The sequence below is a fragment of the Diabrotica virgifera genome, chromosome 5 (genome assembly GCF_917563875.1).
Source record: "Diabrotica virgifera virgifera chromosome 5, PGI_DIABVI_V3a".
Taxonomy (NCBI): Eukaryota; Metazoa; Arthropoda; class Insecta; order Coleoptera; family Chrysomelidae; genus Diabrotica; species Diabrotica virgifera.
Window position 1 is genome coordinate 187,374,443 of NC_065447.1, and position 24,116 is coordinate 187,398,558.

Consider the following 24,116-nt stretch of genomic DNA (forward strand, 5'->3'; position numbering starts at 1 on the left):
TTTAATGAATCTATAAGTTATTCTGGAATAGAGAGTTGCTAATTTAAACTTTACAGTAGATTTTATTATTCACATAATTTAAATTATTTTTGCAGACAAACCTTCGCATTTTATTAAAAAATCCAAAATCAAATGAAACTTTAACCAAAAATTGGCTTTATCTTGTCATGTCATGTCACCCTTGTCAAATTGTATATCCACTTCATAATTTCTCAGTTGGTCTGTGCCCATTGAATTGGCAAGTACCTAGCATCTTCGAGCAGGGAACCATGGCACCCTTTTAGCATGTGTTCCACTTTATCCATTAACATCGACTTGTAGTCATAACATTTTAACATATTACATTATGTAAACCATATATGATGATGTTAACACTATTTACAGTGTGCTAGTTTCAAAATACTCGGCAGGATGTAAGTATTCCCACATTTTTCATTTTAACAGTCATATTTTTAACCTTTTGCTTTAAACTAACGTGGAAATACTTCATTCTAGGCACTGAAGGTGTTCTGTTTAGAACGAAAACGTTCTGCAATCGATGACATTTTATAGTTTTAAATAAACGATTTTATACCAGAATACATCTCGAAGTTTTTACTTCTGTATTGGTTTTTTAAACTATGGTATACAGCCAACTATTGGGATTTTCCCATTAAATTTTTTTACATATATTATTCTTCAAACCTATTATTGACTGGAAGATAATCACGGATTAGATCGATAGTATAGATCGACTGTCTTTTTATCAGTGTGCCAAAATTGTGGAATATTGTAAATATAGAGCACAAAGCACATGATAATTAGAAAGAAAAAGATAAGAGAAGGTCAAATCTTCATCAACCAAACCCCAGTAATAAGGTTGATATACGACAACTATAACGGTATCATAACGAATGAAGAATGGACAAAAACCAGGATATAAGAGCTCTCATTGGAAAAGGTAGAGCCACCTTCAATCGGATGGGGGCTTTCTTCAAGAGCCACAACCTCGCTCTCGATATAAAAGAATGAGATGATGTTACGTCTTTTCTGTCCTTTTTACGGTGTTGATTCGTTGACCTTGAACGAAGATATGTGCAAAACATTGAAAGCATTTGAGATGTTGCTTGATCGCAAAATACTTAAGATCTCGTGGACTGACGAGTCGTAAAGAAGGAGGTCCTAAGAAAAATGAAGAATAACCGACACCACAATCAAATCTAGAAAGCTACAATAGTTCAGACACATTATGAGAAATGAATCCAGATATGCCCTGCTAAAAGTCATACTGATCGTTTTATATTTGATATTTATATATTCTTTTAATAGTATTGATATAGATAAAATTGATACCGATTCGAATGAAGTATCTTAAACTAAAGTGCAATGTAAACGTAACTTTGTAACCTAATGGTTTATGGTTATTGACTATTGCTTAAAAAACCGAATACCGGTTTTTCCAATAACCGTTTTTTTGATCGGTTATAACCGCCAGGTTAAACCGTAAGTAGAAAAAACCGGTATAACCAAAAACCGGCGTTTTGTAAAAAACCGCCATACCCACGGTTATTAGACTTTATTACGGTTGCCTTGACCGACGGTGGTGGGGAGACTTATATTTTTGACTTTACGTCACAAGAGTTCACATTCCCATATTTTTAAATGATTTTCGATTATTGAATGTGTGTTATTGTTAAAGACTGGATTATATGCAAAATGCATATGCATATATATGCTGCATATTTCTCATGTTTTTCATAAATGCATATGCCTTGCATATTTGGAGATTTAAGAGCATATAAATGCATATTTTGATGGGAATTTACTCTACCCCATTTAAAAATAAGGTATATATTAGTAACATCAACATCCATTAAAATAAAATGTGAAAGTAAATATTTTGCTGTTAAGCTCCTTTGTTGTTGTACCCATAAACATAATGGGCGTTATTTATAGCTGCAGGTATCATTATCCGGATATTTAAGATTTATAGACTTCTCAGAATTTACAAATTACCTAAGTAAATACCGATTATATTTTGAATAACATTACAAATATTACCTGTACTTTCTGCTGGTGTCGGCCAACTATGAATTATTCTGGGAAAACCAACCAAAACGAAATTTTAAGCATTTTAAGGGTAGGATAGATTATTTTATTTTATGAATGGTTAGTCTTAAATCAATCGCCGATTATTCAACTTTTGTGATTGCAAGTTATTGACTATACTGTGTAAAAAAATCATTTTATTATTATTGTGAAAATGCCTAAAGTAGCAAGGGAAAAATCAAGTCTTCTCAGAAGTTGGATTGGAAGTAACAATCATCTAAAAGTTATCGACAGTGAAAGTATGTTTTGCACCATTTGTGATAAAAAGGTAAGTTCTCCACTTCAATAGATTTTTAAACTTATCAAACTTCTTTGCACATCTATGTGTCTGTCTATTCTAAAATGACAAACCGTCCCATTTCTTCAAAAACTGTTTTTTAAAGTTCGCAACGGTTTGGCTTATACAGAGCGAGGTGTTGAGAGTGGCCCACCCTGTATACTACGGTACACTGACTGTACTTTATTGTTTGACGATTTCAATTTCACTTTGAGAAATAAAAAAAAATTGGGGGAGGTTTAAAAAGTTTGATCATTTTAATGTAGGTATCTATTTACGAAAACATCTAAAACATCATTATCATTATATTCCAGATTCCATGTCAAAAGAAATTCCAAGTAGTTCAACACATAAAAACTTCACTTCACCAAACTAAGCTATCAAAAAATGATAATAAACCTCGCCAGCAGATTCTACAGAACAGTTTGCAGATTCAGAATACGTCAGTTGGGCAAGAAACCTTTGCAAAGGATTTATGCCATTTTTTTTTGAACTGCAATATCCCTCTGCACAAGTTAGAACATAAATCGTGTCAAAACTTTTTAAAAACTTATTGCAAGATTAAAGATAAACCAGCTCAAATACCAAGTTCTTCAACTCTTCGGAAAAAATATGTCAGTGCATGTTACAAAGATGTAATGACGAGTATTAAAAATCAGTTAAAAGCCGAATATCTTTGGATTTCCGTCGACGAAACAACGGATACAAAGGGTCGACAAATTGCGAATCTAATTGTTGGAGTTCTTAACGACTCTGGCGATTTTAAAAACTCATACTTAATTAGTGTAAAATGTTTGGAAAAAACAAACTATGCTACAATAGCTAGATTTGTTAACGAATCCCTAACAAATTTTTTTTTACCTGATCAAGTACCATTTGAAAAAATATTATTAATACTTAGTGATGCCGCCTCATATATGATGAAAGCTGCATCCAATCTTAAAATCTTTTTCCCTAATTTAATTCACTGTACATGTTTGGCGCACGGCCTAAACAGAGTTGCAGAGAAAGTTAGAATTGAATTTCCCAATGTAAACACCTTAATAAATAATGTAAAAAAAGTATTTCTGAAAGCACCACTACGTGTACAGGTATATAGGGAGATGCTTCCCGATATTCCTTTACCACCAGAACCAGTATTAACCAGATGGGGAACTTGGCTTAAAAGTGCTATATTTTTATCTGAACACTACGACGACATCAAAAGCGTTATTTCAAGTTTTGATCCGACTTGTACCGCTATTGATAACTGTCAAAATATTTTTAAAGAAAAGTCTATTAAAAATCAATTGTTGTATATAAAATCGAATTTCGATATCATTGAAAGTTCAATTACAAAATTAGAGGCTCAAAATTTATGTCTTCACAATAGTATGTCTATTGTTGATTCGGTTAAACAGAAAATAACAAATCTGAATGGGGAAATTGGAGTAAAAATTAAAGATAAACTTGATGACGTTTTAAACAAAAATGAGGGTTTCACTTTATTGCGTTCAATAAATAATATAATCAATTTTGGAAACTTCGATGAAAATATTAATATGGATCCGTCTCTAATAGCAAAGTTTAAATATGCCCCAATTACATCTTGTGACGTTGAGAGATCTTTTTCTGCCTATAAACAAATATTAACAGATAGAAGACATAATATTAGTTTAGAAAATATGAATCAATATATGATTATTTATTGTAACAATAAAAATATGTAAATTTGTTTTATTGTACTCTTTTTATAATATTAGTTTAGAAAATATGAATCAATATTGTAACAATAAAAATATGTACATTTATTTTATTGTACTCTTATTTATCTTGTGGTCAAAATAAAATATTTTGCCGTTTTATTTGTCACAAAACCTGAAGTTAAAAAAATATATTAAGAAATAATAATACAATTTGGTTTAAATTCAAACCTATTTATTTATTTTTATTATTTTTTATTTATTTATGTATTTAACGTAAACCATAAAATTATTCATATAAAAATAAGTGCATATATAAATGCATATTTGCATGTTAATTGTGCATATTCAGCTTGTTTTAAAATGCATATTGCATGCATATTTTAGACATTTTTTAGTGCATATTTTCCAGTCTCTAGTTATTGTGTATATATGTGTATTATTTGTGTTATTATGAAATAATAAGACAAATAGTACACATTTTATTTTATAGCCCTTGGTGAATCTTAAAAAGGGCCATAGGAAACTCAATGTAAAATTCTAAATTGTTAAATTCCTGCTTCCATAAGTATTTTACATCAAAAGTCATGAGAGAATACTTTAGTCATGAGAGAATACTTGTAGATAATTAAAATCTCTATTAAAATCAAAAGTTAAAATTGTTCTACGATTTAAATGCATTCCAAAAGTTTGAAAAATATGATACATTTGCCACAAAATAGGTATGCGTGTAAAAGTTAGGCCACACGGTACTATTTAACTGACAGTGCTCACACCATTGACTGAATAAAAAATCTTTATTATTAATACTTTCTCCGCAACTGAGGGTATCTTATCAACTGTATTGTTTTTAAGCAATAGATGATAAAATAAAAATACTGACAGTTCAAAAATGTGAACATTACTGCATTGTGTGTGGCCTAAGTTTGGGCTGAAAACTAAAATGTATTATACTTTTACAAAATTTTGGAATATGTTTAATTACGTAGACCAATTTTAACAGTTGTTTTCAACACAGATTTCAATCCTCTACAAATAGTTTCTAATGTCTTTTGATGTAAAATAATTAGGGAAGCTGGAATTCAACAGTTTAGAATTTTACATTGAGTTAATGCAAAATTTTGACGCATGTCAAAATTCTCAATGTGTTTTAATTGTATTCATTTTTTTTTCGAATCCTGAGAAAACTAATAAATATTTTTGAAAATTCCACACCTGTAATTTTGAACCAATCAAAATACGTTATTTTGACAGATCACCATGGCAACGGAGGTATTTTATCGGAAATTTTTTGCTCGTGGGGTACCCAACAGCGAATTATAGTGAAAATTTTTTGACGTTTACAATAACAGAACATTTTTGACAGACTGGTTTTTATTTGTTTACATAATTTAGTTTTGATTCATTTTCTATCACTTGTAGTTACTCAAAACTTATGTAAAATTGAAGAATATACTATTTTCTATCTTGAAATGGTATTCCCATGCAACTACAATGAGTAGAAATTACGAATTTGAAAGCCTAAATAATTGCTGACAAAGCTATGGCGCGCTATTAATCTGTTCATGCAGTTTTGGATTTTCAAATGCAAATTTGGTGTGGAATTTTCTTACCGAATACCACGCGAAGTCAAATAATTATCCGGAAATTTTTTTTTCATCATGAATATTATTAGAAAATTTCCCTCGTCTGCGACTCGGGAAATTTTCAAAATATTCATGATCTCAAAAAAATTTTCGGAAATAATTTGACCTCTAGTGGTATTACTAGTGAAAACTTTAAACTCAGAATAAAAGACTACATTATTACCGAGGGCCGAAAGTCCCTGAAAACTTCTATAATGTTTATTTTAATAAGGGTCAGGGCTGAAAATAAAAGAGAAGTGTGATATTTAATTTCAAATATTTCATTCAATAGAAACTGCTTGTTTATTTTAAGGGGCTTTCCGCCCTCGGTAATAATGTAATCTTTCATCCTGCGTTTAATTTTTTCTAAAACACTTGGTTTTTTCAGGATTCGAAAAAAATCATATTACGATTCACATGACAGTACACTCTCGTGACGTAATCGCACCCTTAATGTTCATTGGTTAGTCGATTTAGGCAACCGTTGTAATGTCTAAAAACTGTGCGCCATACCTACTCCAGACAAAAATAAAATGAAAAAGAGTAATGAATAGCGAAGGGCAACACATATTATTAGCATAATTTGTTTTATAATGAATGCAGACATATTAGGCACAACGTACAGTTTAGTCGAATAACTCAAAAAATTCATTAAAACATTTGCTCATTCCAGTGGCATTAATATGCCTGTTTATGGTACTGACAACACGTTTGTTTATCACAAATGGCCTATTTTGTGAAAATTAACCATTTTTAATTTCCTCTTTTATTGCCACCAGTATTCTGGGAAACTTCATTTACTATTATTTACTGCGGTACTAAAATTATTCGTTTTGTCCTTTCAATTCTCTGAAGGCACATACTATACTAAACTTTAAAATTTCGCGATGTAATTCCAGTGCAAATAATGCTGTTTCTGAAATTAATTTTTAAATCTTGTTCTCTAAACAGCCATAAGCAAATATTAAAAATTTAACAAACTGACATGAATCAACACGAAAGCGAAAAACTTAATTTAAAAGCATTCAGTCCAAGATTGTGCCAGATAATTTTTATTAATTAAACTTAAAAACACCATTTAAAAAATATTGCTTTTCTGCAAATATAAAACTAAAATTATGCGCTGCACATATAAAAATAATTTTTATATTTAGGTTAATGTTTATAGTCCTGTCGCCAGGGGGGGTACAACGGCCTCCTTAATTCAGATGGACTTACCCAAGTTTTTTTTATATATTTTGACCCGCAGAATACGAATTTTTTGGGTAACAGTTGATCCGGATGTCGATAAGATTGTTATAGACAAAGAACTTGAGGAATTACATAACAGCGATTTCTCGCAAAACAAAACATCTTTTTGTATTTTTTGGGTCATTTTAAGCAAAAAATATTCCTACAAGTTTTTTCGTAGAATGCATAGTTTTCGAGATAACCGCGGTTAAACTTTCAAAAAATCGAAAAATTGTAAATTTTAAACCCGAATAACTTTTGATTAAAAAATAAAGTAGCAATTCTGCTTACCGCATTTGAAAGTTTAAGTCAAATTATATCGGTTTTGATTATTTGCATTGCTAAAAATTTATTATCTTATTGTTAAACAAAGCTGTAAACTGTAGTAAACACCTAGTATGTGAGTGATGTTTTCTATGATTTCTCATTTAAAATCGAACGAGTAGGTAGAGTAGCTACAAGTGCAAGCGAGGCAATTTCTACGTAGCATGCGGTAAAACGCATGTATTAGGCACGGGAAACCTATGTGTTTATAGATTAGTTTAACAATAAAAAAATTAATTTTTAGCAATGCAAATAATCAAAACCGATATAATTTGACTTAAACTTTCAAATGCGGTAAGCAGAATTGCTACTTTATTTTTTAATCAAAAGTTATTCGGGTTCAAAAATTGCAATTTTTCGATTTTTTGAAAGTTCAACCGCGATTATCTCGAAAACTATGCATTCTACGAAAAAACTTGTAGGAATATTTTTTGCTTAAAATGACCCAAAAAATACAAAAATATGTTTTGTTTTGCGAGAAATCACTGTTATGTAATTCCTCAAGTTCTTTGTCTATAACAATCTTATCGACATCCGGATCAACTGTTACCCAAAAAATTCGTATTCTACGGGTCAAAATATATAAAAAAAACTTGGGTAAGTCCATCTGAATTAAGGAGGCCGTTGTACCCCCCCTGGCGACAGGACTATTATAATCCAATACCATTTTAAAATTTTTCATTTTATCCACCAAGAGAGAATATGAAGCAATACATTAAGTTATAAATGATTAAATATATAAATGAGTCAAATTAAATAAATTATTAGAAGAATTTTTTTACTAAGCAACAACATTTTTGTTTATATTAATAGTATTTTGTATTTTAACAACGGCACCCGATTTGGGCGTCAAAACGTTAATAAAAATCATTTTTTAATAATATTGTGGCTTATTTCCCATTCTAAATAGTTAAAATTGTAAAAATGCCACAAGAAAATAGCTTCAGAACAACAATACATTAAGAACTGGAGCTTTAGCCAAGTCGGGATAGCATTTGACCTTGCATTAGGAGCTGCCCCAAATTTTATTTTTCTAATCTTTAGGGAGGGTCAATATTAGTATAAATTTAAAATCTCGACTGAATTCCACCGTTGCGTTAGCCGCCATCTTGATTTTAAACGAGAACCGTTTTTGCTCAATATCTCCGCCATTTTCAATTTTTTGACAAAAAGTGTAGAAACTGAAATTGTTAAAAATGAGATTTTCTATAATTTCATCTATTACAATTTTTTCGTGCGGTCGATATTTTCCGAGTTATGAGGGGAAAATAGTGACAGTTGTAGTATAATTATTAAATTATTGAATTATCTCGTTTATTATTAGTTTTACAACAAATAATTACCTATACAAAAATGAAGAGAATCAAATTTTGTACAATTTTGATGCCGTTCATTTTTTGATAAAATCAATATTTACGGTAGTACGTATGTGGTAAAGGTGCGAGCGTAAGACCTGATTGATTTTGTAGCAATTGTTTTTGTTCAATATCTCCGCCATTTTCAACTTTTCGACAAAAAGTGTAAGAACTGAAATTGTTGCAATTACGATTTACTACAATTTTTCGAGAGAACCAGTGGCGGGTCTACAAGGGGGGAAATTCCCCCCAACAGGGTCCAAAATTTAAAAAAAAATTGTTAGAACATCACGATATATTAGCTAACATAAAACTTCAAATATCGACAGACAAATTAAACCAATAAAACCCGCTAGTTAATAAAATTAAGTGAACTTAATGTATATAATGACTTTTTATATCTTTTATATACTTAGTTTGGTTGATGTTTCATTGGAAGTTTCAAAAATTGTATAAAATATAATTCTCTTTATTTTTGTTTATGTACAATTATGTCGTAAAGTTAATAATAAATGAGATAATTCAATAATTATGCTTCCCCTCCGCTTCCATTATTTTCCCCCTTAACTCGGAGAATATTGATCGTATAAACAAATTGTGCCAAAGAAATTGTAGGAAATTGCATTTCCAACAATTTTCTTTCCCACCACTTATGTTGAAAAGTTGAAAATGACGGAGATATTAAGCAACAACAGTTCTCATTTAAAATCAGTATGGCGGCTAATGCAACCGCGGAATTCAGTCGATATTTTAAATTTACATTACTGTTGATCTCTCCTAAAGGATACAATTATAAAATTTGCGGCAGCTCGGATACAAAATTCAATTCAATAATTATGCTCCTCCCACCACTCTTTACTATTTTCCCATGTAACTCGGAAAATATTAACCGCATGAAAAAAATTGTTAAAAAGAAATTGTAGGAAATTATATTTTGAACAACTTTAGTTGAAAATGGCGTAGATATTGAACAAAAACAATTGCAATAAAATCAATCCGGTTTTACGCTCGCGCCATTACCGCATACGTACTACCTTAAATATTAATTTTAGGAAAAAAAAATGAAAGAGATCAAAATTGTGTAGAATTTATTTCTCTTCATTTTTGTACAGATACATATTTGTTGTAAAACTAATAATAAACGAGATAATTCAATAATTCAATAATTATGATCCAACTGTCACTATTTTCCCCTCATAGCTCGGAAAATATCGACCGCACGAAAAAAGTTATAATAAATGAAATTATAGAAAATCGTATTTTCAACAATTTCAGTTTCTACACTTTTTGTCAAAAAATTGAAAATAGCGGAGATATTGAGCAAAAACGGTTCTCGTTTAAAATTAAGATGGCGGCTAACGCAACGTTGGAATTCAGTCGAGATTTTAAATTTATACTAATATTGACCCTCCCTAAAGATTAGAAAAATAAAATTTGGGGCAGCTCCTAATTCAAGGTTAGGCCTGTTATTCATCTAACCCGACTGGACTAGAATCAATCAAAACAGTAACAGCAACGGTTCTGTCTGTACTTTTCTGATGTTGACTTCCCAAGATTCCTTAGTGTTACCTTGGTAAGTCTACATCCTGGCCTTTCTTCATACCTTTTGACTGTTTGCATGTGGAAGGCGATATTTGGCAATTTCCGCAAATGTTTTAGTTGATCATCTAAGAAGATTACCATGTCCTAACAGGCGTAGGTTTGCTGCCTCCTTAGCTGGAGGTTAGCAATGCGGTTGCCTTTATTTACATTGTGTCCTTTAACCCATCTCAAAATGTTGTTACTATCCAAAGCTTGGGCTAGTGAATCCTGACACTCCATTAGTAACCTTGATGTGACACGCGGTCTTTTTAGCAGCAATGGTTACCAAAGTAACAGACGAAGAAGTTTCCGAAGAACTTATCATTATCATCATCAATGGTGCTACAGCTCTATGAAAGAGCCTCGACCTTCCCAAGTCTATTACACGAGTCAGTCCTATCCATTGCCAACCGTTGCCAGTTTGCTGCGCCTGTTTTTCTCCCGTACTCATCTACACCATCCTTCCATCTAAGTTTTGGCCTACCCCTATTTCTACTTCCCACAGGTTGTGACATAAGAATTCTTCTAGGAGGGTTGTTATGCTGTGATCTTGATAGATGTTGTGCCCATCTTAGTCTTCCTATTCTTATAAGAGATACTACGTCTTTACCACCAAATATATGTTTATATCTGTGGTATACTTCGTATTTGTACCTCCTCCTCCAAATACCATTTTCACAGATGCCACCGAATATTCCTCTCAGTATCCTTCGTTGAAATATAAGCAGAATGTTTTCGTCTGCCTTGGAGATGGCCTATGTCTCCGGTCCGTACGTCAACACTGGTTGTAAAGGGTTTTGTATATGGTTATTTTTGTTTTTTGGCTAAAGTTTCTGCTCCTCATATGTGTACCCAGTTTCGAAGAACTTATAAGAAAATATAAAGATAGCTATAGTCAATTTGACCATTTGATGTGTTTAGTTGAATAATGAAAGTGGAACAGATTAATAAGAAGCAATACGTTAGTACGTATCTACGAAACAAAGGATATATTCAAAAATGCACAAACCAGAGGACCACAGAAATACTTAATTTACGCCAATCAAGCTATAAACATATTGGAGACAGTAGTTTATAGACGAATAGGTTGAGACACTGAAATATTTTAAAATCAGTTTGGATTTACGCAAGCCAGATCATCAACAGATGCAGTTATGATTATAAAGCCACTGGTGGAATGAGAGAATAATAAAGAGACGAACGCTCATATGGTATTTATTTATCATGAGAAAACACACGACAGAGTTCCTCAAGGAGTTATTTGGTCTTGGTCAATTTGGTCGGCGCTCTATAAGAATGAAAATTGTGGGATCTTTATTATGAAGTCATGTGGTATATTATGAACCTGGCAGGGTCGCCATGTATTAAATAGTGTGTTGTTACTGCCTTCTGGTTCTAATTAATTAAAAAGACTAAACACGTCTTACTATACACTATATTTTATTCACTGGTATCCAATATCTAAACAATAACATTAATGATTCATAGCGCCTCGCCTTACTACATACTAACTTCTAATAATTATTTGTATATCTATATCCATACTGATTGCTCAGCGTGTTTTTATACCTATCTGAACCATAACAAATATAGTTCAAGTTCACTCGTAATAAACATGTGATACAAACTATAAGCTATTGTTTTTATGTATGTTCAATACCCTAAAGGTTAATAACATCATATTTAAATTATGATTTATACAGAGGGTTCATAATATACCACATCTCCGCCGTTTTTAAAAAAGAAAGTCCTAAGAAGAGAAGAAGAATATCTGACGGTATATTCCTCTTTCCCTTTTACAAAATGTTTATGGTTACCTAATACTATTTTCAAAAATTAAATTTCCTAACTATCCTAACTAACTGTAACATGGTACGTTTCAGAGTTTTTTTTTAATCCTAAAAAGTGTTTATTATTATCACTAATTCACTTTCTGTTCCGTCTTGCTTTTTGAGTCTTTCCTCCATTCACAAAACAGTGTCCACATGAAAACAGTGACTAAACCTATCGGGATTTTTAATATAGTCTTTTAGTGCCTATATGCATCTCCTATAAGCAGGGGAATAATCTAATCTACCTAACTAAAAATCTCGTATCTAACTAAAAGTCCTAAGCTAAGCTAATATTACTCGAATAAGTAAAAAAATGTATCCTTTACTCTATTAATAATTCCTATTTCAGTCTTCTTTTTATTTATTTATATATGTCTTACTAACTTTAAAATAATGTACCTATAATAAAAATGTAATCTCTCTAAACATTTCTAATATTTCTCTAAACTTCTAATAACTCTTTTGTAGCTATAATAAAGATTTAATCTCTGTTGCTGAATGTCTAAAAATTTCACTTTTTGTGTCCCTTTGCTTACTATCTACTAACACTATTGTAAGATATTGTCTATCCTTAATTCAAATACTTCCATTTTCCGCGAAAATTTAACCTGAATCCATTATATACATTTAAAAATAAGTTATTTATAATTTACATTACTTTAGAGAAAAAAAATTTACAACTTTAATTCTTAAACACAATTCAATGATTAGCTACTTATTTGATATTATTCTTAATTCTGCTTTATTTTGACATTTATGACAAATTTTATGTTCCTTCTTCCATTTTTCCCACATATTTTAATAAAATTATTTTTTCCTCTCTCTCTTCTTCTTGTCTGGTACTATAACTATATTTCTTCATTTTCTCCACATAATAACACTTCTACAGTGTACATAATTCATCTTCATATACATATTTCATATAACAATCATATATAATTTATCTCATATATCATTTCATATAACATCATAATCAGCTCCGATACCTTCGTTTTACCTTAATAACAGAGGTTTCACTCGGATGTCTTAGTTCTCCGCCAATATTAACCCGAATTTTCTCCCTGATCTGTACGCACCATTAAGGTGGTATAGTTAACTCAAAACACGAAATAGGTATTTTATGGGGTTCAAGTTCTTCTAAAAATATCACAACCTCAATCCATTGCTTTGAGGCCGTTGTTTATTCACGAATAATCATGAATAAAATAGGTACCCTTCAAAACACAGAGTGGTTCTCTAATAAGCTTTCAAGCTTCTATAAATCACTTAGTACCTTCCTAATTTGACAAGAGCAGTGGGTTTCTTATTGTCTCTAGTTGCCTCATAATATTTAGCTTATAATATTGTTAGTTCTTCTTCTTATCTATATAGTTCTTCTTCAAATTCCTTATCTCGACTCATCAGGTCGGTTCGTTAAAAATATATCTCTTGCTTATAGTAATGTTTGTTGTATGTCATCCCTAATCATTATTCATTAAAAAAAATCATTTATATATCATTAGTCACACAAAAATCATTAATTCAGGTTCATATCATACAAAATTTAACACAAAATCGATAAAAATGTATCTAAAAGATCAATAACAAAAACAACTGCTAATAAAATTCAATAAAAATTCAAAAATAGCATATGCAAAAGTTAGATAAAAATATTCAAAATCAGTTCACATCTCAAAATTCGATAGAAATTTTTGAAAAAAAATTCGAGATTCCATAAAATATTCAAAAATAACCGGACTAAAAATCGAAATCGGATAGATTTTTCAAATAAATTCAATAAAAATTCAAAATTCAATAAAAATTCAATAATAGCATATATAATAAACTTCGATAAAAATATTCAATTCAAAAATCACTTCATATTTCAAAATTCATAGATAAAAAAAATCGATACTTCATAAATTATTCAAAAACCAGCAAAGATAAATATTCAATGTTCAATAATAATATAAAAACGAGGCAAGCATTTTTAATAAAGATAGACATTCTTACTTACATTTTATCACTTTGTCTTTGTTCCCTGGGTTCTCTGCATCTTCGTCCTGGTATATTTATACCATGAACAATATCCCTTCGTTGGCTCAGTGTAGATGGTCTTTAAGTTGTGATGGAAACACCAAATAATAGTAGCAGAGTTTATTGATGAGACTTACACTATGGATGTTGACCCGGAGTACTTTGAGTAGAGACTTAAATGATGAGCGTTGAAGACAGTCATTCGCGTTAATGAATTAATAATAATTGAATTTCTAGACAAGAGATCTTAGTTTTATATAAGTTTAAATTGGGTCAATGTAAACACGGGCCCCGCGTGATTTAGTGTATCTAATTAAGGTAAATTGTTTATCTTATGTCAGCAACTTTTGGCTGATGTCCAAATTATATTATTGATAATTAACCAAATGTGTATGTAGTTTAATTAATTACGTGTGTGTGTTTAATAACAAATAAATGCATTCGATCTACTGGGTGATAAAATGATACTGTCCAATTTCGGATATGAATACTGAATATTTGATATTGGACATACTGCGGAATCGGGCAAAAACTGGCCCAAGTGTCAATACTCAAAGTTTACATATAAGTATTACATAAAATAGTCAAATTCAAACATGTTAATAAATAAATAGTTTAAGAATAATCAACAATCTTCCAACCGTACTCTAGCTATCAATGTCCGACTCTATCTCTAGATTAAAATTAGGGCAATTGGATGAAATTGTGGAGAGTGGGAGGTCGGCCTTTGATGTCGACGGTACATTGTTATGCCGATTACTACTTAATACAGGTACTTCCTGTTCGTTAGTCTGAGTATGTGGATTCCCTGAACGACATAGTCGTACAACAGGACGGTATTTCCATAACGTGAGTATCCCAATTATTACCATTATAGTAATGGTCCCGGTGGCTACAAAATAATGCCAATTAGATTCTGGAATCGATTGCCACTGCGTATGCGTCATTTCTTGTTCTAGACTTTCCTCCTCAAGTAACGCGTGACGTAGCTATCCTCCTGGTATGTCCAGGTAGGTGTTTAGAGGCATGTTAAACCTGCGGGGTGTCCTCGCCACCAATTGGGCCACGGGAGTGATTGGCGCCTTCAGGTAGCTTGTTACCGCTCTCTCCATCCCACTGCTAGTGGGGAGTAATGTATATTTTTCGTTTGGGCGATACATTTGGGTGAAAGTTTCAGGAATGTGACTCGTTCCAGTACTCTTTCGCTCCGATTTCCATCGCAAATAATGGATATGTGTATCGTGACTGGCGTGATAACGAGCCAGAGGTTGGGGGTACCCATCTTACTCCATTGAGCTGTCTGTATTGTCCTGGCTACCACTGGACATGTGCTATTCTTAGATCGCTCATAAATTTCTTCAAGTATGCAGTTTGGTTGGGTATCCATGTTCCTTATAGCCGTTGGTGAGCACGCTATCTGCGTCTTTGTCAACAGTAAACATCTTTCCCTATCTTCTGCGGTCAATTCGAAGTAGTGCAGTGTGTTATAATCTACGACCAGTAGATTCCTTGGGGCGACAAATGTGCGCAACACCGACCCCTCAACGTTAAGTGGTATGGCCGTGACTTTCAGCATGCTGTACTTAATTTTCCCTGTCACTATGAAATAGCCGATGACTGTTATATATCTGTCGTCATGACTGACTTCTGTTTCTATAATGGGCTGTCGTCGTATTTCGACCCCTTGTGGCAGTATCTGCCCTGCTTTCTCTATCAATTTGGTTATCTCACCCGGTTTCACTATATCAATGAAGTGTCCGTGGTTATAGTGAAGGTTTAATATTCCCTCGTAAAATTGAGTATATTCGTTTATGAATTCCATAACTTGCAACGCTATCGTTTGTATTCGCAACGTGCTATATTCGGTTTCTAGTCTCTGTGCTTTGTCTTCTACTTCGTTAAGTCCTTTAGATATTTCTTGTAGGCCTGTGATTAGTGCTTTGTTAAACTTGTTCATTTGCTCGTTTATCCTGTTCTCTGTGTGATTAATTGATGTTATTGTTTCTAACATTATCTTCGCTTGATGCTGTGATCCCTTTATTAGCTCCTTTTGGTTATTGTCTAATGCTTCAATGTTATTGTAGGCTTCGTCATTGACTCCAAATACTGAGGTTAATATTGTTCCTAATATTCCTCTTCTTTCCCTTGCTTTTATTTCTACTGTCAACCCCTCGCTTACTGATTCCGCCTTTCTTTGTCCTTCCTCTAACTTCCCTATTATATCCTTACAATTCACGATTTTCATATCCTGACACAGTTCTCGTACTCCTTGTATCATATTTCCTATTAGTTGGTGCTCTGTTCGAATTCTTCCCTTTTCTAGTAACACCTTTATTCGAAATGTTCCCCGGTCTATAACGACCTCTCCAAGATCTTCTGTGAAAAATCCTGGTTCCGGATTATATATTTTATACGGTTCTGCCTTTATGGGTTTTAACATCGTTAAAAACATTATAGCTACTAGTATTTTCTTCCATCTTAGTGCTGCTGCCTTCTTCGGCTTTTCCTGTTTCTCTTCTTCCAGTCGTATTAGTTTATGTATGGGTCTTTTTGTCAGTTTCCCGTTCGCCTTTCTCACTGTTACGACTCTGGTTAGTCCCTCCTCTCCAGGGTGTGTTTCTGTTACCCTCGCTAATGGCCATCTGCCTGGAGGTGTATCTTCTTCTTTTATTATAACTATTTCTTCTTCTTTTATGTTAGAGTGCGCCTTATGACATCTATTTCTCTGTTGTAATTGGTGCAGGTATTCCTGTTTCCAAATTTTCCAGAAGTCTCTTTTTATTTTCTCCAATAATCTCCACCTCGTCGGCATCTTCAAATAAGTCGTAAGCTCTTCTTCCCGATTTGGTGATATAATTTCTCTCCCTATAAGGAAGTGAGCTGGTGTCAGGGCTATTTTCCCTTCAGGGTCTTCTGATGACCCACATAATGGTCACGAGTTCATACATGCTTCTATTTGTGTCAGCACCGTACTCAATTCTTCATATGTTAGAACTGTTTCCCCGATGATTCTTTTCAAGTGATATTTCATTATCCGCACTGCGCTCTCCCATAGTCCTCCGAAATGTGGTGCATATGCAGGTATGACATGCCATTGGGTACCTAGTGCCAGTAATCCTTGTTTTATCTCGTCATCTATTTTTTGATTTTCTTTTTTCAACAAATTTGCTGTTCCTACGAATGTGGTTCCGTTATCGCTGTATACGTTGTTGCACTGTCCTCTGCGTGCCGTAAATCTCTTGAACGCCGCGATGAATGCATCCGTAGACATATCGCTTACTACTTCGAGGTGTACTGCCTTCGTTGACAGACACACAAATACTGAGATGTAGCCCTTATAGCTCCTCTGTCCTCTGCCTCTCGTGGTACTTATTTTTATTGGCCAGGCATAATCTATCCCTGTGTTAGTAAAGGGATGACTCGGGTTCACTCTGTCTTTCGGTAGATCTCCCATTAATTGTTGTGCTGCTTGGCTTTTATACCTCCTGCACCTTAAGCATTTTGCTAGATGATCTTTCACGGTTCTTCTGCCGTTGATTATCCAGTATTTCCTTTTTATATACTGTAGTGTTTGTTGTAATCCGCTATGTAGATTTTTTGCGTGACTATCTGCTATAAGTAACTTTGTTAATGCACTATCCTTTGGCAAAATTATCGGATGTTTTTCTCCGTACTTTAGATTCGTGTGTCTCAGTCTTCCGGTGACTCTTAGAATTCCTTGTCTATCCAGGAATGGTACCAATGACGCTAATTTATTTTTCTTGTCTAACTGCTGTTTCTTCTCCAGCTTCTTTATTTCTTGTTTGAAGTAGGCGTGCTGTGTGTGCTTTATCACCTTTAATAGCGTTTCCTCTAATTCTTGGACTGTCAGCTGACTTTGTCCACTGTCCTTCTTTTTTCTGCATTTGTCTGCAAATCTCCTACAGTATGCAAGTACTCTTCTCATTCTTTCTAAATTTGAGAATCTCTCGCATATGTCCTCCTTTATCGTTGTCGTGTGCACCGTTATTTTCGTTTTGACTTCCTCCTCATTTGTCTCTGGTATTTCTTCTGATTCCTGCGTTAAAGTTTTGTTACTAGTCAGCCAAGTTGGTCCCTTCCACCATAGCTCTGCTTCTAATAATTCTGATGCGGTACTTCCACGTGAGAGGATGTCCGCTGGGTTTTAGGGATGTATTAAATAGTGTGTTGTTACTGCCTTCTGGTTCTAATTAATTAAAAAGACTAAACACGTCTTACTATACATTATATTTTATTCACTGGTATCCAATATCTAAACAATAACATTAATGATTCATAGCGCCTCGCCTTACTACATACTAACTTCTAATAATTATTTGTATATCTATATCCATACTGATTGCTCAGCGTGTTTTTATACCTATCTGAACCATGACAAATATAGTTCAAGTTCACTCGTAATAAACATGTGATACAAACTGTAAGCTATTGTTTTTATGTATGTTCAATACCCTAAAGGTTAATAACATCATATTTAAATTATGATTTATATAGAGGGTTCATAATATACCACATCTCCGCCGTTTTTAAAAAAGAAAGTCCTAAGAAGAGAAGAAGAATATCTGACGGTATATTCCTCTTTCCCTTTTACAAAATGTTTATGGTTACCTGATACTATTTTCAAAAATTAAATTTCCTAACTATCCTAACTAACTGTAACATGGTACGTTTCAGAGTTTTTTTTTTTAATCCTAAAAATTGTTTATTATTATCACTAATTCACTTTCTGTTTCGTCTTGCTTTTTGAGTCTTTTCTCCATTCACAAAACAGTGTCCACATGAAAACAGTGACTAAACCTATCAGGATTTTTAATATAGTCTTTTAGTGCCTATATGCATCTCCTATAAGCAGGGGAATAATCTAATCTACCTAACTAAAAATCTCGTATCTAACTAAAAGTTCTAAGCTAAGCTAATATTACTCGAATAAGTAAAAAAATGTATCCTTTACTCTATTAATAATTCCTATTTCAGTCTTCTTTTGATTTATTTATATATGTCTTACTAACTTTAAAATAATGTACCTATAATAAAAATGTAATCTCTCTAAACATTTCTAATATTTCTCTAAACTTCTAATAACTCTTTTGTAGCTATAATAAAGAATTAATCTCTGTTGCTGAATGTCTAAAAATTTCAATTTTTGTGTCCCTTTGTTTACTATCCACTAACACTTATTGTAAGATATTGTCTATCCTTAATTCAAATACTTAAATTTTCCGCGAAAATTTAACCTGAATTCATTATATACATTTAAAAATAAGTTATTTATAATTTACGTTACTTTAGAGAAAAAAATTTACAACTTTAATTCTTAGACATGATTCATTGATCAGCTGCTTATTTGATTAGTATATTATTCTTAATTCTGCTTGTTTATTTTGACATTTCTTACAAATTTTATGTCTCTTCTTTCATTTTTCCCACATATTTTAATAAAATTCCCTTTTCTTCTTTCTTTTCTTCTTGTCTGGTACTACAACTCATATAATTCATTTTTCTTTCATATAATAGCACTTCTACAGTGTACATAATTCATCTTCATATACATATTTCATATAACAATCATATATCATTTATCTCATATATCATTTCATATAACATCATATCATCACTTCATATACTAGCTCCGATACCTTCGTTTTACCTTAATAAAAGAGGTTTCACTCGGATGTCTTAGTTCTCCGCCAATATTAACCCGAATTTTCGCCCTGATCTCTACGCACCATTTAGGTGGTATAGTTAACTCAAAACACGAAATAGGTATTTTATGCGGTTCAAATTCTTCTAAAAATATCACAACCTCAATCCCTTGCTTTGAGGCCGTTGTTTATTCACGAATAATCATGAATAAAATAGGTACCCTTCAAAACACAGAGTGGGTCTCTAATAAGCGTTCAAGCTTCTATAAATCACTTAGTACCTTCCTAATTTGACAAGAGCCGTGGGTTTCTTATTGTCTCTAGTTGCCTCATAATATTTAGCTTATAATATTGTTAGTTCTTCTTCTAATCTATATAGTTCTTCTTCAAATTCCTTATCTCGACTCATCAGGTCGGTTCGTTAAAAACATATCTCTTGCTTATAGCAATGTTTATCTTAAGCTCTTATATCAACGTATGTCATCACTAATCATTATTCATTAAAAAAATCATTTATATATCATTAGTCACACAAAAATTATTAATTCAGGTTCATCTCATACAAAATTTAACACAAAATCGATGAAAATGTATCTATAGAATCAATAAATATCAATAATAAAAACAAAATGGCTAATAAAAATTCAATAATAGTATACATATTCGATACAAATTCAATTCAAAATTCAAAAACAGCCTATGCAAAAGTTAGATAAAAATATTCAAAATCAGTGCAAATCTCAAAATTCGATAGAATTTTTTTTTTGGAAAAAATTCGATATTCCATACAATATTTAAAAATAACCGTACTAAAAATCGAAATCGGATAGAGATTTTTCAAATAAATTTAATAACAATTCAAAATTCAATAAAAATTCAAGAATAGCATATATAATAAACTTCTATAAAAATATTCAATTCAAAAATCACTTCATATTTCAAAATTCATAGATAAAAAAAATCGATACTTCATAAATTATTCAAAAATCAGCAAAGATAAATATTCAATGTTCAATAATAATATAAAACGAGGGAAGCATTTTTAATAAAGATAGACATTCTTACTTACATTTTATCTCCACTTTGTCTTTTCACTGGGTTCGGTTCCTGTATTCTTCCTGGGTCCTGGTCAGTTTTCGCCGTCTTCGTTTCCAAGCTGTTGCCGCCATCTCTGCTCCTTTCAGAAGACCTCCTCTAATCTGCAGGATCAGCCATGTATTAAATAGTGTGTTGTTACTGCCTTCTGGTTCTAATTAATTAAAAAGACTAAACACGTCTTACTATACATTATATTTTATTCACTGGTATCCAATATCTAAACAATAACATTAATGATTCATAGCGCCTCGCCTTACTACATACTAACTTCTAATAATTATCTGTATATCTATATCCATACTGATTGCTCAGCGTGTTTTTATACCTATTTGAACCATAACAAATATAGTTCAAGTTCACTCGTAATAAACATGTGATACAAACTATAAGCTATTGTTTTTATGTATGTTCAATACCCTAAAGGTTAATAACATCATATTTAAATTATGATTTATACAGAGGGTTCATAATATACCACAGTCAAAACTAGTATTAGGACGGAAGTGGGAGAGAATAATAAATTTCATATGATAGCAGGAAGGCATCTGGGTTCAGTGCTTAGTTCTTATTTATTTTTATTAATTTTGGGACAAATAACAATAAAATTATAAGGTAAAGTTTCCTGGTACTTAATGTATGCTAATAATTTAGTGTTAGTAGGACACTCTGAAAAAACAAGTTGAACAAGAACTAGAACATTGGAGACAAGAGTATGATCAAAAAATGGTTTTTCTTTGGCGCCTTCTACCGCTACGCTTTCCTAAAAAATTGTCGCCGTTCAACGCTACGCTTTCTTAAAATCTTCCCCTATTTGATACTCTGCAGATTCTGCAGCTTCTGAAGCTGACATTTTGTCCCTCTAATCACGTGGCCAATGTATTGTAGTATTATTCGTGTCTTTATTTCGTTATTTAGTTCTATTTCTTTTGAAAGTCCTTGCACGATGTCTTTGTCAACGTAGTAAATAAGTACTGATTAGTTTTAAAATGAGTATTTTTTTAATAACTTTAATAATTTACAATCAAAAGTTAATAATACGTGCTTTTATTGTCTGGGTAAAAAACTGAAGTAAAACTTCTAACATAGTTGTTTGTGCCCTTTTCAAATATGCAAACGGATTTTGAAAATTTCAATATACATAAAGGGTGTTGTTTCAAGGTCACAATGCATTTATATATTTTTTAGTTCGGATCTGAAGTTTTCTTGTTTTTAGTAGTTGGGTGATTTGGGTTCTAAATTAGACATATGTATACAAAATATTATCAAAAACATATACAAGGTGGTTCTAAAGTTATTAGATCTTGTTCCCGCGTACCAAAAAAAAGTTGATTAATAGCAAGCTAAAAATGTGTTAATAGCTTAACGGTGTCTAGTCGGAGAAACTTTGATGTATGGGAACACCACTGGGACAGGGGAAGTTTTAATTGTGGAACGCGATTTTAATTGTGAAAGTGTCATCTTCACAAGTTTATGATTGTGAGGACTAGCTGGTTGTTTTTAAGTTTATTCAATAGCAAACTTTATACAGGGTGTTTCATTAAGAATTGTCCATATCGTAACTGGGAAACCTTAGCACAAAATACGAAGATTTAACCCAAACGACTTAAATAAAATATTCATCCTTACCGAGATACAGAGTGTTTTATTACAAATATTCTAAAATGATTTTAGCCCATTGTCTTAACACCTTCCAATATTTTTTGATCAAACTTAAAAAACAGTTAACACATGTTAGGATACTCTAACTAGTGTTAAAAGATAGTTTTCCGCTGTTACCAGAGGCGTGCTGTGGGGATATATACTCCATTTTCGGCACTTTTCCCCCTCACAATCTACGCCACTGTCGCAATTATCATTTCAGCATGTCTTTTGATTCCTTGTTACTTTTTACAGAAATATCCTGTATAAAATTTGCTATTGAATAAAGTTAAAAACAACCTGCTAGTTCTCACAATCATAAACTTGTGAAGATGACACTTTCACAATTAAAATCACGTTCCACAATTAAAACTTCCCCTGTCCCAGTGGTATTCCCATACATCAAAGTTTGTCCGACCAGACACCGTTAAGCTATTCACAAATTTTCAGCTTGCTATTAATGGTAGGGGAGCCCAAGCGGGGATTTTTGCAGTAATTCGAGCGCTTCAGATTATCATATGGGGAGACCCCTGGTACCCTGTAGATGTATCTCTACCATGTATTGGCTCTAAATACAGGGTAGTTCGTTAAGAGGGGCCGAAGAAAAAATCTATCCTTAGAAATACTCGAAATCGTCAGATTAATATAAGGAAAGTTCTTCTTCTTCTTCAAGTGCCGTCTCCTAATCGGAGGTTGGATATCATCATCACTATCTTTACTCTATCCACCGCTGCTCTAAAGAGTTCTATAGAACTGCATCTAAACCAGTCCCTTAAATTCTTTAACCATGACACTCTCCTTCTTCCTATACTCCTTCTGCCTCTTATCTTTCCCTGTATTATCAGTCTTAGCATTTCATATCGCGGTCCCCTCATTACGTGTCCCAGATATTGTAACTTTCTTATTTTTATTGTGTTTATTATTTCGCATTCTTTACCCATTTCTTGCAGTACTTCCGCGTTCGTTTTCCTCTGTGTCCATGCTATTCTAAGCATTCTTCTGTAACACCACATTTCAAATGACTGTAGCTTATTTATGTGTTCTTGCTTTAATGTCCAGCTTTCAAGTCCATATTGTAGTATCGAGAACACGTAGCATCTCAAAGCTCTTGATCTCAGTTCTAAGCTAAGGTCTTTGTTGCAGAGAACTCTTTTCATTTTTACAAACGCATTTCTTGCTATTTCTATCCTGGTCCTTATTTCTGTTGTTTGATCATTTTTCTCTGAAATCCAAGTTCCCAGGTATTTGTATTTATCAACCCTTTCTATCGGTCTTCTTCTTAACGTGCCCTATCAAGTCCCCTTGACGTTGGCGATTAACATGGCGAAACTGTCTCTGTCTCGAGCTATTCTAAATAGGTGTTCTGCTTTCTTTATTCCTGTCCACTCCCGGATATTCTTCAACCAAGAGGCCTGCTTTCTACCAATTCCTCTGCGTCCTTCGATTTTACCCATCATAATAAGTTGAAGAATATTATACCGGTCTCCCCTTACTACGTGTCCAAAATAGGCCATCTTTCTATATTTGATGTTATCAAGCAGCTCGCGGGTAGCATTTGCTCTCTTAAGGACTGCCACATTTGTCAGCATAGCCGTCCATGGTATTTTTAGAATACGTCTGTGCAGCCACATTTTAAAGGCCTCCAAACGGTTAATGGTGGATATTTTTAATGTCCATGCTTCGGCACCATACAAGAGGACTGACCAA